The sequence below is a fragment of the Schistocerca americana genome, chromosome 2 (genome assembly GCF_021461395.2).
Source record: "Schistocerca americana isolate TAMUIC-IGC-003095 chromosome 2, iqSchAmer2.1, whole genome shotgun sequence".
NCBI lineage: Eukaryota > Metazoa > Arthropoda > Insecta > Orthoptera > Acrididae > Schistocerca > Schistocerca americana.
Window position 1 is genome coordinate 870798407 of NC_060120.1, and position 21495 is coordinate 870819901.

The following is a 21495-nucleotide window of genomic DNA, read 5'->3' on the forward strand; positions in this document are numbered from 1 at the left end:
GGTAGTAGTAGTTTGTCGCAGATTGCTGGGGCAATTGAGGGTAACTAGCGACTGGAAAAAAAAACGCAGGAAATTCCAGTTTTCAAGTAGGTTCGTAAGGATAGACACATGTAATTATAGTCCTATACAGCTCACGTCAGTCTGTTACAGAATCATGGAACTACAAAATTATGGAATGTGTTATATGCTCACGACCCAGGACTTTTATTGGAAAGCGAGAAACTGCTTTATAGAAATCAACACGTATTCTCCAGAGATCTAGTGAAACCCAGCCCTCTCTGTTCGAGATCCACAACTGCGTAAACATCGGCGCCCAGGTTGACGCCGTGCTCCTTAACTGCAGAAAGACTTTCGGCAGAGTTCCGCATTATCGTGTAGTGAACAAAATACGAGGTTACTGAATATCGAACAGATCTGTGATTCGATTCAGGACTTCCTTGCAGACAGAACACGACATGTCACTCTTAGCGGAACGAAAATCAACAGATGAGAAGGTAATTGTAGGAGTTTTACAAGGAATGTTTACAATCTGTGTGGAATATAAGTAGGCTGTTTAGGTTGTTCTATGTAAGCAGGCTGTTTAGGTTTTTATGTTGGTAACGCCACGTGGTGCTCTGTACGAAAATCGCTGACTGCACTGTGTGCAGTCTGTGGCTAGTCGGACTCATTGCTGGAATATTCGCTTGTGTTGTGTTGGGCAGTTGGATGTGAACAGCGCGTAGCGTTGGGCAGTGGTGGACGTGAGGAGAGAGATGCCAGAGTTTTGAGAGGTTCCTATGAGCGGCGGTCTGGACGTGTGTCCGTCAGAAAAAAGAAATTCCTTTAATTGAATGTCACAAAATTATAAATATATGATGACTGTTGAACGCTATTAAGTTAAATACATTGTTTGTTCTTCATCAAAATCTTTCATTTGCCAACTATGCCTATCAGTAGTTAGTGCCTTCAGTAGTTAGAATATTTTATTTAGCTGACAGTACTGGTGCCCGCTGTATTGCAGAAGGTCGAGTAACGAAGATTTTTGTGAGGTAAGTGGTCCATGAAAGGTATAAGTCATTGTTAGTCAGGGGCATTCTTTTGTAGGGATTATTGAAAGTCAGGATGCTTGGCGCTAAAATAATGTGTGTCAGTTTACTGATGATCAGAATAAGTAAAGAGAAAACTGTCTGAGTACTTTGAGTTTTGCTCAGCTACTTGAAATTCAAATGACGTAAGAGATTTTCCAGCACTGTCATTCTTTACATTCAAAGGAGAAGTTTCATGAAATGGTCACATGCATAAAGTCAAAAGCTATATGAGGTTATTTTCAGATGATGTAGTTGCCCATGACAATGTAGCACCTCTAGAAAAACAAGTGTATTGCGTTAAGACCTGCAGAAGAGAGATTACACTTTTCGATTGCGATATAATCGACAAACCACTGGGAACAGTAACAACCATAGAAAATCTAGGCATAAACATCCGGAGTGACCTGAAGTGGAATGATCACATAAAACAAAAATGTCAGGTTAAGCCTCACTGGAAGTGTCTGAAGGAAATGTAGTTCATCCACGAAAAAGGTTCAAAGGTTCGACCAGTTCTTGGTTATTGCCCATCAGTGTGAAACCGTTATCAGGATGGATTAATAGAAGAGACTGACAATATCAACGAAGAGTGACATGTTTGGTTACAATATTGTTTACTTGGAGCGAGAGGTTACAGAAATGATGAACAAACTCCAATGGCAGACGTTACAAGTGAGGTTTTGTGCTGAAAGGGAAACGTAGTTTCTTCTTCACGGTTCTTTTGCTAGATCAGAAATCATCCCATGATCTGCTATTTTTTTGACATAAATTATAGTATACAAGAACCTGTGCAGAGGAGTGGGTGGTTTTTTTCTGGAGTTTGCGTTGCGTATGATATGCTGTACGTGTATGCATGTGTTATCTGCCACATGGCTGCAGTGGCTTTCATAGCTTTTGCAACTGCAGTTCCAAGTTGTTGCCAACCTGGGTGTGTGAGTCAGAGTTGTAGACGGAACTGCAGCTGCAGTCTGCCATGGTTGGCTATACTCGGAAGTTCGTCTTTCCCCCCACCACGAACCAGGGGTCCGGATGGTCTTTGTGACCGCCATGTTTCGCAGCTGGACGTTGGATGTGGAGATGCGAAGTTGTGTTTTACATGTGCACCGCAGGTTCACCACGTTGAAGGTATTGTATGTGAGGCAATTATGTGAATCCGATCTTTCACAAGAAATTCTTGTCGATAGGTTTGAGAAAAATTTGTATGACCATCCTTCCAACTGGAGGTCTGAAGGACATCGGCCGTTCACGTATGTAATAAAACTGAACACCTACCGCCGTCCTTACGGTCTTATTTATTATATGGCTACCTGTTTCGGTGCTTGAGTACGCCGTCGTCAGCCCTTAGGGGGTAACTGACGCTTAGGGGTAACTACAATCGAATACACGATTTATCAGTGACCAACATCAATGAACTGGTTTTCGCAGACTGTTGTCAACTATGGCAGTTGTTTCGAGGCACAACATCTTTCTTGCAGCTAGTCTGCGAGAATCAGTTCATAGATGTTGACCACTGATCAATCGTGTATACTATTGGAGTCAACACCCAGTTAAGGCATGAAGACATTCTACTGAAACACGGAAACTGGTAGCAAAGAATAAATAACATCGCAAGGATGGCAGTAGATGTTCCATTTTATTACAGATTTGTATTTTGTTCATTTTATTAGAATATTGAGTCTGGAAGTACTAAATCAGTGAGGGCCCTTTGTCCTTGCAACAGTCATTTACCTCAGGCAGTCCTTACCATAGTCATGAGAGTGCGTAGTGTTAAATTGCGGCATACATGCCGTATGGTAGAATAAGTTCTACAATTTACTTGTGTGTGACTCATTTTGTCCGGACAAGCACAATTCATAGGCCTGTAACGGAACCGTTGCCTTCGGGGCGGCTCGTGATCACTAGTTGCACGGAGAATGAGGTGAAAGGATGCTTGTACAGATTCGTGACAGATTTGTTTGTATAGTAATTAGTTACAATATCTTGTATATAATATCGACCGTATTAATTCTCAATAACTCCGGAACGGTCTACATTGAGTAATTATGCCATTGCTCTCACGGTCCGTAGATGGATATTGCACGAGATAATGTGACTTACCCTTTCTGAGGAATGAAATTAAACATAGGAAGTTCACGAGTGTGAAGTAATTAGCAAAGTTCTAGAGTTCATTGAGTCGAGGTGAGTGAAGGATAGCGCTGAATTTGTCTGTTGGCTACCGCCCTGGAGTATACGGGGGATATGTACGAGCCTGTCATCCCTGAATGTACCTGAAATACACTGATGCGCAAAGAACCTGGGATAGGCATGTGTACGCAAATACAGAGATATGTAAACAGGCAAAATACGGCGCTCCGGTCAGCAACGTCTATATAACACAACAAGTGTCTGGCGTAGTTGTTAGATCGGTTACAGCTGCTACAATGACAGGGTGTCAGGATTTTGGTGAGTTTGAACGTGGTGTTATAGCCGGCGCACGAGCGATAGGATACAGCATCTCCGAGGTAGCGATGAAGTGGGGATTTTCCCCTACGACCATTTCACGAGTGTACCGTGAATATCAGGAATCCGGTAAAACATCTAATCTCCCTCATCGATGCGGCCGGAAAAAGATCCTGTAAGAACAGGAACAACGACGACTGAAGAGAATCGTTCAACGTGACAGAATTGCACCCCTTCGGCAAATTTCTGAACGTTTCAATGCTGACCCATCAACAAGTGTCAGCGTGCGAACCATGCAACGAAACATCATCGATACGGACTTTCGGAGCCGAGGACCCTCTCGTGTACCCATGATAACTGCACTATACAAAGATTTACGCCTCGCCTGGGCCCGTCAACACCGACATTGGACTGTTGATGACTGGAAACATGTTGCCTGGTCGGACGAGACTCGTTTCAAATTGTATCTAGTGGATGGGACACTCTCCTGAGTTTAAAATCTTCAGCTGGCAACCAAACTCTCCAGACATGAACATTATTGAGCATATCGGGGATGCCTTCCAACGCGTTGTTCAGACGAGATCTCCAACCCCTCGTACTCTTTAGGATTTATGGGCAGCCTTGTAGGATTCATGGAGTCAGTTCCTTCCAGCATTACTTCAGACATTAATAGAGTCCATAAAGGCGTCGTGTAGCGGCACTTCTGCCACTCGCGAGGGCCCCACACGATGTTAGGCAGGTGTACCAGTTTCTTTGGCTCTTCATTTTAGAACATAATGCAAGTGAACGTGTCAGTTTAGATGAGAATAGTATTTGAATAACTTATTTTATCTACGGGAATTATTGTTTTGTGGAGTAACATTTTGTGACGTTTGAGTGTTCTTCGTAATCAGTGCTGTCGTGCTATTTTCATTCAGCGACATTGAATTAGAGGAAATTACAGCGCGTTTTTATCTGTGTGTGTGAGAGGGTGTGTGGGAGTGCGAGGAGTTTGAGACAAAATGGTTCCAGTCACTAAATAATCGAGGCACATGCTGATCCATATTTTTCTGTGCAGTTCACATATTCGTAGAACATTTAGACTTGATTTGAGAGGAAGTAATAACGAGTGGTTAGAAAACTGAGAGGTCTTTTTTGTAGGCAGTTACATTTATGTTCAGTACCATAGAATCATTTTGTGGACGTGTTTCTTTCCGCCAAATGTAGGTGGATGGTTCGAATAAAGACCATGAATTGGGTGTCCATATTGTTTTTCCACTCTGTCACATAGGGCCTTACCCACAGTTTTGTCGGCCGTCCACTGTGGCCGAGCGGATCTAGGCGCTTCAGTCTGGAACCGCGCTGCTGCTACAGTTGCAGGGTCGAATCTTGCCTCGGGCGTGGGGGTGTGTGATGTCCTTAGGTTATGTTTAAGTAGTTCTAAGTCTAGGGGACTGATGACCTCAGATGTTAAGTCCCATAGTGCTCAGAGCCATTTGAACCATTTGAACCACTGTTTTCTCAAGGCGTACCGCCATAATTCAGAATTCCCATGATTCAGGTTGCACTTTGGAATATCTTTGATGTGTAAATGGGACTGGACTGAGCGAAGCCTTCATCATTATTCAGTTAATTACTGGCGTTATCCGTTGCTTAGTTTAATTGTCATCCACCAATAGAGAATGGATTTGTCATTAGCCGGTGTCGAAATACCTCGCCGATAAAGTCGTTTGAATGCAGTGCAGCACCTCGGTAGCGTGATTATCTGTGATCACAGGAGAATGTACACTTAATGTCCATATCTTCTACATTACATAAAAATAAAAATATTTGACTGAATGTGTTGGTAGGAATACGTAGAAAAGACTATTTTCATATAAAATACAATTATTTAAATTAAAGCCAGAGTACACCAGTTGTAAATGGAAAATAATTAATCATTCCATCGGTGTAGTCACCTATCACTGCATATGCCGTGATTTGTTGTTGGATTTCCTAGAGAGTAAGTTCCGAACAGGGTAATTTCCGCCGCAAACCGTAAGGTGGCTTGCGGAGTATAGATATATATATCTCGATGCAAAACCAGGAACTCTTAAGGCGCCTCCAAGTACCTAGGCTAAACAACAAACTCCCGATGGAAAAGCAACTGAAGGGTCAAATTTTACGAGTTACAAGATTCTTAACAATTATGGGATGGACCCGTGGTCTAGGAGTAGCGTCTTTGATTCATAATTGAAACGTCTTCGGTCCCGGGTTCGATCCCCGCCACTGCCTAAATTTTGATAAATAACCAGCATTGGCGGCCGAAGACTTCCGGCATAAGAAGTCACCCTCATTCTGCCAACGGCCTTGTCAAAGAGAGCGGAGGAGCGGATAGAGGTTCAGGGCACTCTCTTGTCCTAGGGGTGGGCAATTGCCCCTAAAGGCGGATGAATCAGCAATGATCAACGACATGAGGATGCAGAAGCCAATGGAAACCACTGCATTAAAGACACGTAACGTGTATCCACAGGACATGTGGCCTGTAATTGAACAGTCGGCTCGCAGCCGTGATAGCGTGCGGAGCTGCTCCGCGCGCCGTGGGCCGCTCCGCTTTCGGCGGTGTTTACTTCCGCGTCGCGGTGTTTGTATCTATCGAGTCCAGTACTAACGTACACCATGGCGCACTCGTACCGCCGTGCAACGATCAAACTAACGTTTCAGGCCGAACATCCACCACCCAGAGCTTTCGAAGTCGAGCAGTTCGTACGTGAGGATCTACGTTTGAACCCCCAGGACGTAATCGGCATACATTTTTCCATCACTGGAAGTGTTGTCTACATCAAGATGTCGACGGAGGAAATTTGCAATGACATAATTCACCGTCATGCCACCGGACTGAAATTTCAACACTCTGATGGACATATGGGTGCTGTCACAGTCGCCCATGCTGGATTCGGTCTCCGGACATTGCGGGTGTTTGAGCTCCCGTTCGAGGTGCCTCAGGATGTCGTCATTGCCGCTTTCCAATCATATGGCACCGTCTTGGGTCACGTCGCGGAGAAGTGGCAAACATTTACGACCTACCCCGTATTAAATGGCGTCCGGCAAATAAAAATTGAGCTGACGAAACATGTCCCATCGTACCTGCTGATTGGCGGTGTGAGGGCCATCGTCATGTACTATGGACAGCCACGAACGTGCGCAGGATGTGGCCAGGAGGGACATGTACGTTCCGAATGCTTACACCGCCGTTTAATACAGACGCCATTACGTGAAGAGACCCAGGCTTCGATGGTCACGTCCTTACCCATCACCTACGCCAAGGTTGCACAGGACCCCGTCGTACCAATGTCGATTGCGCCAGTAGCATCGTCAACGCCACCGCAGCACAACGCGCCGAGGACACAAGCACGGCATCGCCTCCCGTGCTCGCTTCAGGACCGTCCGGGTTGCAGACCGAAACCGATGTTCCTGTTGGAACCATGGACGTCGACCTCGGTGTCGTGCCGACGTCTACCTTTGTCCAGACGGGTTCAGCGTCCGACGACGGGCGACCACATTCTGATTCAGAAGGCCACGTCAGAAAACAACGGTCGCCTCGCAAACACAGGAAACGACGACGAACGCCTTCCGATGACGCCCTTTCTCAGACGGCCCCGCGAGATGTCGACCTGATGTCTGACGGTGATCTCCCACATTGCGTCCAGTCACGCGATGTGGCAGCAACAGGCGCCCCTCCAGTGACGCCTACTCTCCCAGCCAGGGACGTGTCCTCGCCGTTTTCAACGAATGATGACGGCGGTCCCCCTGCCACTCATGTTGCGGAATCCACAACACCCGTTCCGGAAGTACGTGACCGTCACATGTCCACGTCGTCAGCTTCCTGGGCCGATGACGTTGAAGAAGAAGTGGAACAGACTGCCAGCGTGTCTGCACTGGAGTCCACCTCGGCGACACTGGGGCTGGCGCCCCGCCAGTAATAATCACCACTGCGAGACCACCGGCGGGTCTCCACCTGCCGGCTACTTCTACCGCACGTTCTGCAAATACTGAGGATGGCCGTACACAGCAATATCGTATCGCCACGATGAATCTTGCCACCATTCGTGCCCCCCATAAACTGGCCATGTTCAGAGACACTATTTACTCTGCGGATGTGGATATAGCACTCTTACAAGAGGTGTTTGTGGCTGACTTCCTAGTTCCCGCCGGATACAACGCCCATGTTTCCCCCGCATCCGATACCGGTAGCGGCGTCGCCATCCTGCTACGTGACGGACTCCCTGCAGAGGACGTCATCTACCTCCGCACTGCGCGAGGCATGGCCCTCACACTGTTCGGTGTGCGTATTATTAATATCTACGCTCCGCCCGGCACTGGCCGCCGTCATGACCGACAAACTTTTTTTGCCGAAAGCGTCACACCCCTCTTCACCGGTCCGCAGGACGATTTGGTACTCGGTGGGGATTTTAACTCGACACAAGAACCAGCCGACCAACTCCCGCGACATTCCCCTTGTGCATCTATCTCAGTGGTCATCGACCGTCTACGACTTGTTGACACATGGAAGAAGCTCCACGGAATTCAACCGGGCTATACATTCTACACCTCTCACTCGTCAAGCCGCATAGATCGCATCTACGTTACCCGCTCCCTTGCTGATGGCACACGTCATGCGGAAGTCTGGCCCTTGGCCTTTTCAGACCATGATGCGTACCTCTGTGACGTCACTCTCGCCCGACAGCAAGTGTGGCATAGTCGTGGTCTGTGGAAACTCAATGTCGCTCACCTGACCTCCTCAGCCTGTCGCCGTATGGTCGAAGAAGCGTGGCCACGCTGCCACCGTTGTCGCGAAGCCTATGACTCCACCTTATTATCATGGTGGCTCTCCTGTGCAAAGCCGACCCTCAGGAAGACTCTGATGAGTTATGGGAAGGAATTAAAGGCGTGGCAAACTCATACCCTGCACTTCTACTACACCATTCTACGTGACTGTACGACGATGCCTTTCTCGCCAGCCCGGCAGTCGATGGTCCATCGCACGAAGGCGCAGATCTCCTTGATCATGCGGCGTAACTTGGAAGGCACTGTAGTCCGTTCTCGACCTTCTAATCGCATCCCTCAAGAACGTCCGTCGATGTTCCACCTCCTTCAGGAAAGACAACGACGACGACGAGCTCTGATCCAAGTCCTCACTGATGTGGAAGGGCGCCGGCACGACACCCAACAAAGCATCGGTCGTACTCTCCATGCTCATTTTGCCGGGCTCTACGCAGCAGTACCGCATTCTGCAGCACTGATCACAGAAGTCGCTCAGCTTGCATGACCTCCAAGACGACGTAACCACAGATGAAGTGGTAGACGCTATCAAGGCGGGTTCCGATAACAGATCTCCTGGACCTGACGGTATACCCATAGAATTTTATAAAAGTTTTCACTATTTGTTGGCTTCCACGTGGACGGCAATCGCACAAGAGCTGATGTCACCGATGACAGTGGTCCCGAGCGCCTTTCTAGAAGGCATTATTATCCCCGTACATAAACCACGCGGGTTATCGAGGATCCAGGACTATCGACCAATTACTTTGCTCAACAGCGACATGAAAATATTCACACGGCTACTCGCATCGCGACTCAAGAAGGTCGCCCGTTACGTCACATCCTGCGACCAGACTTCCCTAGGAGGCGACAACAACATCCGTACGGCTCTTTGCCGTTACAGAGACATGATAGCATTAGCGCATTATCAGCGTCTCCCTGGCGCCTTGGCTTCACTGGACTTTAGCCAGGCTTTCGACCGTGTTGACCACTTCTATTTACGAACAGTTCTTCAGCATATGGGTTTTCCTGGCGGTATTGTCACAGTGGTTATGCGCCTGTTGAGTAGTGCAACCTCTAAAATCATGTACAATGGTCGCCTTACACCGTCCCTGGTCATCGCACGATCTGTACGACAAGGCTGCCCTCTTTCCACGATTTTGTATGCTTTCGCCTTGGAACCCCTGCTCCAGGGCATGCGCCAACGTTTGGAAGGCATGGCTGTTCAAGGACACCGTTTTTGTTGTACAGCCTACGCAGACGACATAGTACTATATCTGCGCAGTGAAGATGAAGTACGAGCAGCACTGACATGGGTGGCGACTTACGGCGAAGCTTCGGGGAGCAGCCTCAGCGTCTCAAAATCCAAGGTCCTGTTCATTGGTGAGGGCTTGCCGGAGAGATGCGTTGCTCCCCTTAGTGTCGCCGCCACCATACGGATTTCACAGCAGACCTGCGCCGCTCAGCGACTATCAATGGTAGACGCTTGCTACAGACAATCAGAGCAAATCTCGCAGATCACCGGCTACGAGCTCTCGACGTTATCCAACGCGCGCACTACGTGAATATGTATCATGCTTCCCGTATACCACACGTGGCTCAAGTACTACCAGTCCCAAATCTCCTGGCGCGACGACTGTTGATGGCTTTCGGCTCCTTCGTCAGCTCGGGGATGTTATTCAAGGTGCAGTATGAATCCCTTGCACTGCCACGAGATCGTGGCGGGGTGGGACTCATCCACGTGCCGACTCGTGTCAAGGCACTATACGTCAGCTCCCAACTAAAACTTTGGCATCGTTGCCCGCAGAGCCTTACTAGCCTCCTGCTTCACAACTTTGCACCGGCCTCCTTGTCCGCCCCAGTACTGGTATCGACCATTCCAACCCCCTTTTATTACATCCAACGATTTTTCCTGGAGTTCAGTTATATCTACCGGTCCTTACCAACCCCATCGAACGGAAGTATCCACAGTACGTGTGGCAACACATATGGAAGGCGACCCATGCGCGTTTTCTTGAATCAGACGTTCAATCAGCGTGGTACATCACCGTGAATGGCAAACAAGTTAACCGAGATCGTCTGCACCGCATCCATCTCGCCGATTCATCCCTCTGCATCCACTGTGGAGTGGATGACACGGATGTCCACCGGTTCCACTGTGGCACAGCATTCGACGTCTGGACACTTGCGCGGCGAATTTTGGCGTTTCTTACTCGCCAGACACCGGCTCAGATCGACGTCCACATGCTTTTGTACCCAGATAAGACTTTCTACCCCTCCGCCAAAACTCACTCTGTGAATTGGATCTGTAGCCACACGATCCGCTATCTTTTTACTTCTGGCGACAAGTCTGCGCTAGGATATTGGACTTATCTCAACGAACGACACTGCGTCCTGATACGCAACCCACGCTATAAACAATATTTTTCCAATTTCTTACGGAGCACTTTCGATGACCCACCTAGTAGCTGGAACGTCCAAGCCCTGAGAAGCTGAAAACTGTATAAACCGAACCGAACTGAATAGATCTGCTACCCAGAACCCACGCCTACGTCATGAGAAGACACTTTTGGACGAGCTGGCATGCTGTAGGCGGATACACTTCAGGAGCTCCTGTAAGAACTGGACTTTAACTACAAGTCGCACTACGACTTTAATTTAAAAAAATAACTTTTCCTTATTTATTCCTCATAATTTGCTTAAAGGAAAAAGAAATTTGATTTTGGCTTTGAGAAACTTTTTTTTCTTTTTTTGTCCCAAAAGATTGCTTCTTCGCCAACAAGACGAAGGAGACTCATTTTTGTTTCCTGGAAGGAGAAACAAGTATAATTGGAGTCTTTGTTTTCTTTTGAAAAAAAAACTTTTCCTTATTTATTCGTCATAATTTGTTCTTAAAGGAAAAAGAAATTTGATTTTGGCTTTGAGATATAAAAATAAATAAAAAAAGATGGATAGAGCGTCTGCCATGTAAGCAGGAGATCCGGGTTCGAGTCTCGGTCGGGGCACGCATTTTCAACATGTCCCCAATGAAGTATATCAACGTCTGTTTGCAGCTAAAAAGAAAGTAAAAAAAAAAAAAAAAGAGATGGATAGAGCGTCTGCCATGTAAGCGGGAGATCCCGGGTTCGAGTCTCGGTCGGGGCACTTAATGCCTTTTAACTAAAAAAAAAAAGGGGTAGCGTCTTTGATTCATAATCAAAACGTCTTCGGTCCCGGGTTCGATCCCCGCCACTGCCTAAATTTTGATAAATAACCAGCATTGGCGGCCGAAGACTTCCGGCATAAGAAGTCACCCTCATTCTGCCAACGGCCTTGTCAAAGAGAGCGGAGGAGCGGATAGAGGTTCAGGGCACTATCTTGTCCTAGGGGTGGAAATTGCCCCTAAAGGCGGAAGAATCAGCAATGATCAACGACATGAGGATGCAGAAGCCAATGGAAACAACTGCATTAAAGACACGTAACGTGTATCCACAGGACACGTGGCCTGTAATTGAAGAAGTGTCATCATGATCTCTCCATTGGCAAAAGATTCCGGAATAGTTTCCCATTCGGATCTCCGGGAGGGGACTGCCAAGGGGGAGGTTACCATGAGAAAAAGATTGAATAATCAACGAAAGGATAACAACGTTCTACGAGTCGGGGCGTGTAATGTCAGAAGCTTGAACGTGGTAGGGAAACTAGAAAATCTGAAAAGGGAAATGCAAAGGCTCAATCTAGATATAGTAGGGGTCAGTGAAGTGAAGTGGAAGGAAGACAAGTTTCTGGTCAGATGAGTATCGGGTAATATCAACAGCAGCAGAAAATGGTATAACAGGTGTAGGATTCGTTATGAATAGGAAGGTAGGGCAGAGGGTGTGTTACTGTGAACAGTTCAGTGACTGGGTTGTTCTAATCAGAATCGAAAGCAGACCAACACCGACAACGATAATTCAGATATACATGCCGACGTCGCAAGCTGAAGATGAACAGATAGAGAAAGTGCATGAGGGTATTGAAAAGGTAGTGCAGTATGTAAAGGGGGACGAAAATCTAATAGTCATGGGCGACTGGAATGCAGTTGTAGGGGAAGGAGTAGAAGAAAAGGTTACAGGAGAATATGGGCTTGGGACGAGCAATGAAAGAGGAGAAAGACTAACTGAGTTCGGTAACAAGTTTCAGCTAGTAATAGAGAATACCCTGTTCAAGAATCACAAGAGAAGGAGGTATACTTGGAAAAGGCCGGGAGATACGGGAAGATTTCAATTAGATTACATCATGGTCAGACAGAGATTCGGAAATCAGATACTGGACTGTAAGGCGTACCCAGGAGCAGATATAGACTCAGATCACAATATAGTAGTGATGAAGAGTAGGCTGAAGTACAAGACATTAGTCAGGAAGAATCAATACGCAAAGAAGTGGGATACGGAAGTAATAAGGAATGACGAGATACGTTTGAAGTTCTCTAACGCTATAGATACAGCAATAAGGAATAGCGCAGTAGGCAGTACAGTTGAAGAGGAATGGACATCTCTAAAAAGGCCCATCACAGAAGTTGGGAAGGAAAACATAGGTACAAAGAATGTAGCTGCGAAGATACCATGGGTAACAGAAGAAATACTTCAGTTGATTGATGAAAGGAGGAAGTACAAACATGTTCCGGGAAAATCAGGAATACAGAAATACAAGTCGCTGAGGAATGAAATAAATAGGAATTGCAGGGAAGCTAAGACGAAATGGCTGCAGGAAAAATATGAAGACATCGAAAAAGATATGATTGTCGGAAGGACAGACTCAGCATACAGGAAAACCAAAACAACCTTTGGTGACATTAAAAGCAACGGTGGTAACATTAAGAGTACAACGGGAATTCCACTGTTAAATGCAGAGGAGAGAGCAGATAGGTGGAAAGAATACATTGAAAGCCTCTATGAGGGTGAAGATTTGTCTGATGTGATAGAAGAAGAAACAGGCGTCGATTTAGAAGAGATAGGGGATCCAGTGTTAGAATCGGAATTTAAAAGAGCTTTGGAGGACTTACGGTCAAATAAGGCAGAAGGGATAGATAACATTCCATCAGAATTTCTAAAATCATTGGGGGAAGTGGCAACAAAACGACTATTCACGTTAGTGTGTAGAATATATGAGTCTGGCGATATACCATCTGACTTTCGGAAAAGCATCATCCACACAATTCCGAAGACGGCAAGAGCTGACAAGTGCGAGAATTACCGCACAATCAGCTTAACAGCTCATGCATCAAAGCTGCTTAGAAGGATAATATACCGAAGAATGGAAAAGAAAATTGAGAATGCGCTAGGTGACGATCAGTTTGGCTTTAGGAAAAGTAAAGGGACGAGAGAGGCAATTCTGACGTTACGGCGAATAATGGAAGCAAGGCTAAAGAAAAATCAAGACACTTTCATTGGACTTCTCGAGCTGGAAAAAGCTTTCGACAATATAAAATGGTGCAAGCTGTTCGAGATTCTGAAAAAAGTAGGGGTAAGCTATAGGGAGAGACGGGTCATATACAATATGTACAACAACCAAGAGGGAGTAATCAAGAACGAATTGCTCGTATTAAGAAGGGTGTAAGACAAGGCTGTAGCCTTTCGCCCGTACTGTTCAATCTGTACATCGAGGAAGCAATGATGGAAATAAAAGAAAGGTTCAGGAGTGGAATTAAAATACAAGGTGAAAGGATATCAATGATACGATTCGCTGATGACATTGCTATCCTGAGTGAAAGTGAAGAAGAATTAAATGATCTGCTGAACGGAATGAACAGTCTAATGAGTACACAGTATGGTTTCAGAGTAAATCGGAGAAAGACGAAGGTAATGAGAAGTAGTAGAAATGAGAACAGCGAGAAACTTAACATCAGGATTGATGGTCACGAAGTCAATGAAGTTAAGGAATTCTGCTACCTAGGCAGTAAAATAACCAATGACGGACGGAGCAAGGAGGACATCAAAAGCAAACTCGCTATGGAAAAAAAGAGATGTCTACTAATATCAAATACCGGCATTAATTTGAGGAAGAAATTTCTGAGGATGTACGTCTGGAGTACAGCATTGTATGGTAGTGAAACATGGGCTGTGGGAAAACCGGAACAGAAGAGAATCGAAGCATTTGAGATGTGGTGCTATAGACGAATGTTGAAAATTAGGTGGACTGATAAGGTAAGGAATGAGGAGGTTCTACGCGCAATTGGAGAGGAAAGGAATATGTGGAAAACACTGATAAGGAGTAGGGACAGGATGATAGGACATCTGCTAAGACATCAGGGAATGACTTCCATGGTACTAGAGGGAGCTGTAGAGGGCAAAAACTGTAGAGGAAGACAGAGATTGGAATACGTCAAGCAAATAATTGAGGAAGTAGGTTGCAAGTGCTACTCTGAGATGAAGAGGTTAGCACAGGAAAGGAATTCGTGGCGGGCCGCATCAAACCAGTCAGTAGACTGACGACCAAAAAAAAAAAAATTATGCGACAATTTTCGTTCCCACTTGGTGACGTAGTGTAACAAGACAAGAGCCTGTGTTTATGAGGAGCGTCGTGTGTGGAGCTAAGCACAGGGGTCAGTGTCTTAGCCATGGCGCAGCAATACGTCTGACACCTGGTGCAGCAGAGAGTGAAAGAAGATTTTGTGAGCGATTACTCATACATCAAACTATAGTCTGTCTGTAAACTCAAGAGCGAACAGCGCTTTTGGTGGGGGAAGGGGCCCCTTCCGGAAGAAGCCTGCCACCGGCCTACAGGGGCATCAAAAATCAGTTGCCCGTTACCAGTCTAGCATTGTAGATTGGCGTGCAGTGATATACGTCGTTTCTGTTCGTGTGATCTTAGTTGACAATGTCAGCTCGTTAACTCTGTATATTCACTGATCTACTTCGGTTTCCTGAAGAGATGGGTAATCACCCTGCATTGCAAGCAAATGAGCAGAATACGAAGAAGAGGAGGTATTTGGGAAGCAACTAGCCTTCGATCGTTTCTAATGTTATTACAGCGTGTGTTAAGGAGGCGACACAAAAACATCTGTTGGCTAATATTACCAGTCCCAATCAAATGGTTGCAATTTATGCAAACGTCAGCGTCGTCGCAATAGGACGCACAATGAAGGAACGCGAAAAAAACCGCATGGTTTACTGGAATCGCCACGAAGGAAAACTAATAATTTTGGGAGGAAACCCATCGTTATAGACAGTTTCACAATCACGTAAAACCTTTGATGCTATCGAAGAGCAGCATTTGAATGTATTCTGTCACTAAATCTCTATCTCGGCTACTACTCACTTCATTCTAAGACATATTGCTAAAAACATGCGCAATAGCTATTCTAAACACTGCTGAAATTTCCTTCGGAACATGTACACCGATTCTGGACTAGTAGTAAAAAGCTTTACATACGAGGTGCGTTCACACATTATTTTTTTATTTTTTGGTAATAACTTTATTTGTTAATCTACAGAAATGTTATCGTCTTCAAAATATTCCCTATTACATACTATACAATTAGGGCAAGGCTTTTTCCAATTCCCGGAACAATTTAGGAACTATTTCCTCGCGATATCTCATCCATGTTTGTAAAACTGCTGTCCTTTAAGGCCTGCTTCGAAATGTTTATACCTCTTGTATGCACTTTGTTTACTCATAACAGTTTCACTAAAAGCAATATTTAAGATTTATAAAAAATTTATACATTTTATACCATTATTATAACGAAATGTAATACAGATTCTCTAATCTATTTTTATACAAAACAAATAATCGTTAATGCTACCAAAATACTTATAACCTTTCGGACAGCTGACAACAGAGTAAATACCCAATATGTATAACATCGTACACATACTTTTATGACTTCTTTACGAAGACAGTGATAAAAAAATGGTTCAAATGGCTCTGAGCACTATGGGACTCAACTGCTGAGGTCATAAGTCCCCTAGAACTTAGAACTACTTAAACCTAACTAACCTAAGGACAACACACACATCCATGCCCGAGGCAGGATTCGAACCTGCGACCGTAGCGGTCGTGCGGTTACAGACTGTAGCGCCAGAACCGCTCGGCCACCAACGGCCGGCACAGTGATAAAAAAGTAATGCCAATAGGAGTAATACAACACGCAAAATTATAAATTTCTGGTTACTTTTTAAACAATCTTCGTGTTGCAAGAATTGTTAAGTTTCAATGCAACCTTTCAAAGAAAACTTCTACCGTTTAGTAGAAACACAATGTAAGAACAGACCTTAAATTCTTCAGACTGATTGCATTATATGGGGTTCGTTTTGCGAATAGCAATAGAGCAAAATACATTCATATGAACAGGCATTCTGTTCTATATTTGTACGCGTAGTAGAATCCTGACTTCCATTCTTATCTTAATATTATTTATTGTATAATGTTGTGCTTCGGAAGAAGCTATTTTCTTTTGTATTCGTTATGGTCTTCACGCATTTGTCTAAAAATAAACACAGCCGGGACTTATCTGTATACGGCGTCGCCACGGATTTAAAGCGCGCACCGCGGCAGGGCCGGTACTACGTTGTGAAACTGCCTGTAGAAGTGCCTTCTAACGCAGCTGGGTAGGCAGAGCTCTTCAGTTTACCGACAGACTATACATGGTCAGAATGATATACGGGAGAATGAAAAAAAATAGAAGATCTGTCATAATACGATCACCTTAGTCTGTGGAAAGTTAAAGACAGCAGAAAGGTTGTTACACGTTATGACCAACAAGGGAAGCAAGAATAAAGAAACATCAAAACATATATTCATAGGATTCTTTGACCTAAAAAACGTGTTGGACTTTGGAAAGTGATAGAAGATGTTTGAAATCTTTACAAATATAGTTATACCCGACGGTAAAAGATAGGCAATACACAACAAGTTTAAGTAAAAGGAGCGAACAATGAGAACTGAAGACGAGGAGGAAAGTGCTTTGGTTAAAATGGGTGTGTGACGAATATGGACCTTTTCTCTCCTCTGCTGTTCAACCAGTAGCAAAGGCGGAAATAAAAGAATGGCCCAGAAACGGAATGAAATTATGGGTGAAATGCTATCAGTGATACAGTCCACTGAGGAAACTGCAGCTCCATATGAAAACTACAGGAGCTGTTGGATTGAATGGAATGAACTGTCTGCATAGTACTGTATATGGATAGAGAGCGACCAAAGAAAAATGGAAGCGTTAAGGAGAAGCAGAAATTAGGGGACTGAGAAGCGTTGAATCAAAGTTGGAGATGACGTACTGAAAGAGGAGGTAAAGTAACGTGTAATGGACGACACAAGGAGGACATCAGAAGGGGCTTAATACGGACAAAGTGACCATTTCTAACTAACAAAATTCTGTTAGTATCAGACATAGGTCTTAACGAGGAAAAGAATTTTCTGAGAATGGCCATCTGGAGGACAGCATGGTAATGGCACTGAATGCTTGATTGTGGCATTTCTTCGCAGAATAGGCAAGGAAAGCAATACAAGGAAAACATTAGCTAGAACATGAGTTAAGATACAAGGGGGTAGATAATATGATACTAGAAGGACAATTAGAGAGCAAACGTTTAGTTGAAGGCAGATGTTAGATTAAGCAACAAATAATTGAAGATACTAAGTGCAAGTATTATTCTGAGACTGAGAGGTGGTATATTTTGTATGACATATTCTCAATTATTTTGTATCTTCTGATGTAGGCCATGGTTTTAGAATCGACGTAAGTATTCGAAACTATTCAGCACTATAGATTACTTGCAAATGTAAGAGAAAACTAAATAAATAAAGAATAAATTGAGTTGCTGGTCTTTTAAGCCAATGAATTGTTGGACCTGCACAAGAGAGAAAGTCGTGGCGGGTCGCATAAGACCAGTCACAGGTCCCCAATTATTATTTAATCGCGCTAAACGCAGAGCTCTCCCCAGTGTATCCAACAGATCTATTGGGCGGGTTCGCGCAGTGGCTACAATAAGCTACTGAACTCGCTTACCAGAAGAGCAACCAGCAAACCTCCGTCTGACTGATCATATTGAGGCTTTCCATGGTTTTCCCAGATCTCTTCAGATGAACATTCGGGATGCTCCCTCGGTAGCATCACGGTCTAATTCTATCCTCATTTCTGACGCCTCAGAGATGCTGCTCTGTTTTTAATAGACTCGTCGTCATCTGGAGGTTAGGCCTAGTCCACCAGTCTTTCGTCCGTTTGACACAAACACGTCGTATGTCTTATTTTCTATGAAATTTCTGGCTTACGTCAAAGTTTTTTACGGACTTCACGTGCACAATTCGCCTCAGTGAAAGCTATTGACGTGTCTGAGGTAATTACTTACAGATCTACACGACTGTTGCACAAAGAGTTAAAAAAAGTGACAAACGGGAACGGAGCGACAGTTTCTTGTACACAGAAGATGTACAAGGATATATATAGAGACAGGTATGAGATATACATACTTTTTGATAATATTGTCCCAGAAATAAAGTAAAATAGTCCCTAATCGCCGGTACTCGCCAAGGTTTTTGAAAGGCCCTCCTTGGTTACCACTCGAAAGTAGGAACTCCAAGTCCCCTCACAAATATTCCCAACTGCGATTCCCTCTGGGTCTCTGGCTGCAAAAAACCGCCATTCTTTAACAGGATTTCAAAGTCTGCTCTGCTCCTTGCAGTAAAAAATGAGAAGTGAAAAAAGTGCTTGATTTAGGTACGGGTACACTTCATATATTGAGCAAATCATCGGCCTTGCTCTATGTGTGCCTCAACAAGTGCACTTTCACGTACACTTAAGTTTCCAGTTTTTTCCTCTCGAACGTAATGCCCTACTGAATTAAAATTAGTTCCCATCTCCTGTTCGAACAAAGGTTTTCGAGAGATTAGCTATGGCTGCAAGTCAAATGCTATAGCAGGAAATACCCTCCCAAATATTGCACACTGAGAATATCTCGATCCCAACAGCAATCCGTCTTCCGGCTACAAGTGTTCCACCGGTACCATCCGACCGCCTTGTCATCCTCACTGAGGATGCGGATAGGAGGGGCGTGTGGTCAGCACACCGCTCTCCCGGTCGTTACGATTGTTTTCTTTGTCGGGAGCCGCTATTATTCGCTCGAGTATCTTCTCAATTGGCATCACGAGGCAGAGTGCACCCCGGAAAATGGCAACAGCGAATGGCGGCCCGGATGGTCACCCATCCAAGTGCCGGCCACGCCCGATAACGGTAAACTTCGGTGATCTGACGGGAACCGCCGTATCCACTTCGGCAAAGCCGTTGCCTCCTCGATCCCACCAAGAACTTATCTGACATTTGCCTGAAAAGTGGTTATCCCAACAAAGGTTCATTCTCGAATATCCTGCTGTGGCCAAAGAATGATAATTACGTAAAAAATTCTGAAAAAAATGTTCGTGGCCTACGGCAGACAGACTGAAAGCGTTGAATATGCCATAAATAGAATTCCCTTAAACTCATAAACGGATAGTCAAACACAAACGGAAATTCTTATTTTTTTTTTAGACATATTGGTCCAAAAGTTCAGCTCCGATTTGCCTTACCGGCTAATATTTTCGGCTTTGATGTACAGCAAATTCTGGAATTCAATCTCGCCCTCCAAATCACACACACACACACACACACACACACACACGCATACACATACACATACACACAATGTAACATAGCTACAGCATGTAAATTATGATTGATATTCAATTTTTACACAGTTGGAAACATTATATTTACACTTAATATATCTAACATGTCATCAAGATTGCATAAATGTGCAGAAAGTATAAAGTTACGTAAAGCTGACAGAAATGGGTCTGTTACCACTGAAGGCATTTGCATTTACATTTATTTTCATTTACGCACTACACAATCTAAGATCAGCATTAAGCTTTGAGAATTTGAAATGGTATTTTTTCCTGTATGTTCTTTGAACTTAGTATTTTCTAGACACCATATTGGCTCCCTTCAGTGTTCACAAAGCGTGATCATGTATTTCATCTAACACAACAGGGGAAAAGATTCTGTTAGCACTGGATGTATTTTTATTTTACTTTAACATTTATGTTTTGTTCATCCTTTCAGTCAAAGACAATCACAAAACTTTGAGCAACGTTCAGAAACACTGCTCGTTTTTCTCTGTTGCACAGTGACACAGGGTACTCCAGAGTCGTAAAACTACACATAAAAGTCATATCAGGCCACATAAATTCATCTGGTAATGGAGGTTTCAACACGTTGTGGGAATAAATAATGACTGGTAACAACCACCTAATCTGTGCTTTCGCCGTCCTGACAGATCACTGAAAACCAACACGAGAAATAACTGCCAAATTTTAGCTAAGTATGTTCACTCACTTCTCAGCTGAGAGCCTCAGATAGAACATTAGATTTTTAGAAACCCCCATCCAGTTCTGATTCAGAAACACCATCTGTTAAAGAAGTAAAGGAAATAATCAACTCTTTGAAGAACAACAAGTCTCTCGGCGAAGGCGGAATCATAGCAGAAATATGGAAAATAATATTAATAATGACCGGTATCAGTAAAACTGTTGTTAAATTCGATAAGAGCAACTATTTCACTTCAGAAATGTGATATGAATTACCACTTTCCAGTAGTGGTCACCCTCAATAAGTGCAGTTTCGTATTGGAGGCCTTCACTTCTGCTCACCTGTACATTGCGAAGAAACCGAAGTCCACGGACAGATCCAACACTAATACAACGCTCTTGGTGGCCATCTTCCTAAAAATTTGAGTCATCACGGCTTATTATCCATCTGTATCGAGTAACTAAGTGTTTCTGTGGTGACGCAACCGCTGTTTGTGGTTGTCAACAATAGGCGGAGTCCTCGCTTCTCTTCGAAAGCGATGCTCACTCACTCACACTCTAAGACGTCTACCACGGATTCAAGTACGAGAGATGAAGTGCGCAACAATGGGCGAGGGCGATGGCTATAGCTTTGTTCGAATAGCAAGCGGCAAATACTGAGAGACTATGTAAGGAGCACCGATCCGGAATTCTCTCGCAGTTCGTCTGTGCATGACAAGCATGATTTTAGTAACTTTACATCATGGTCAGACAGAGATTCCGAAATTGCAGTGCAGCGTCGCTCATTCATCCATCGCCCGCCAAAGTTTACATTTTTGCCTTTTCCATACATCTTTTTCCATGAAGTGTTCCGCAAAGGGCATGATCAAATAGTGGCCTTCCACTTTACTATTTGAATACTGCAATAAATCGTCTC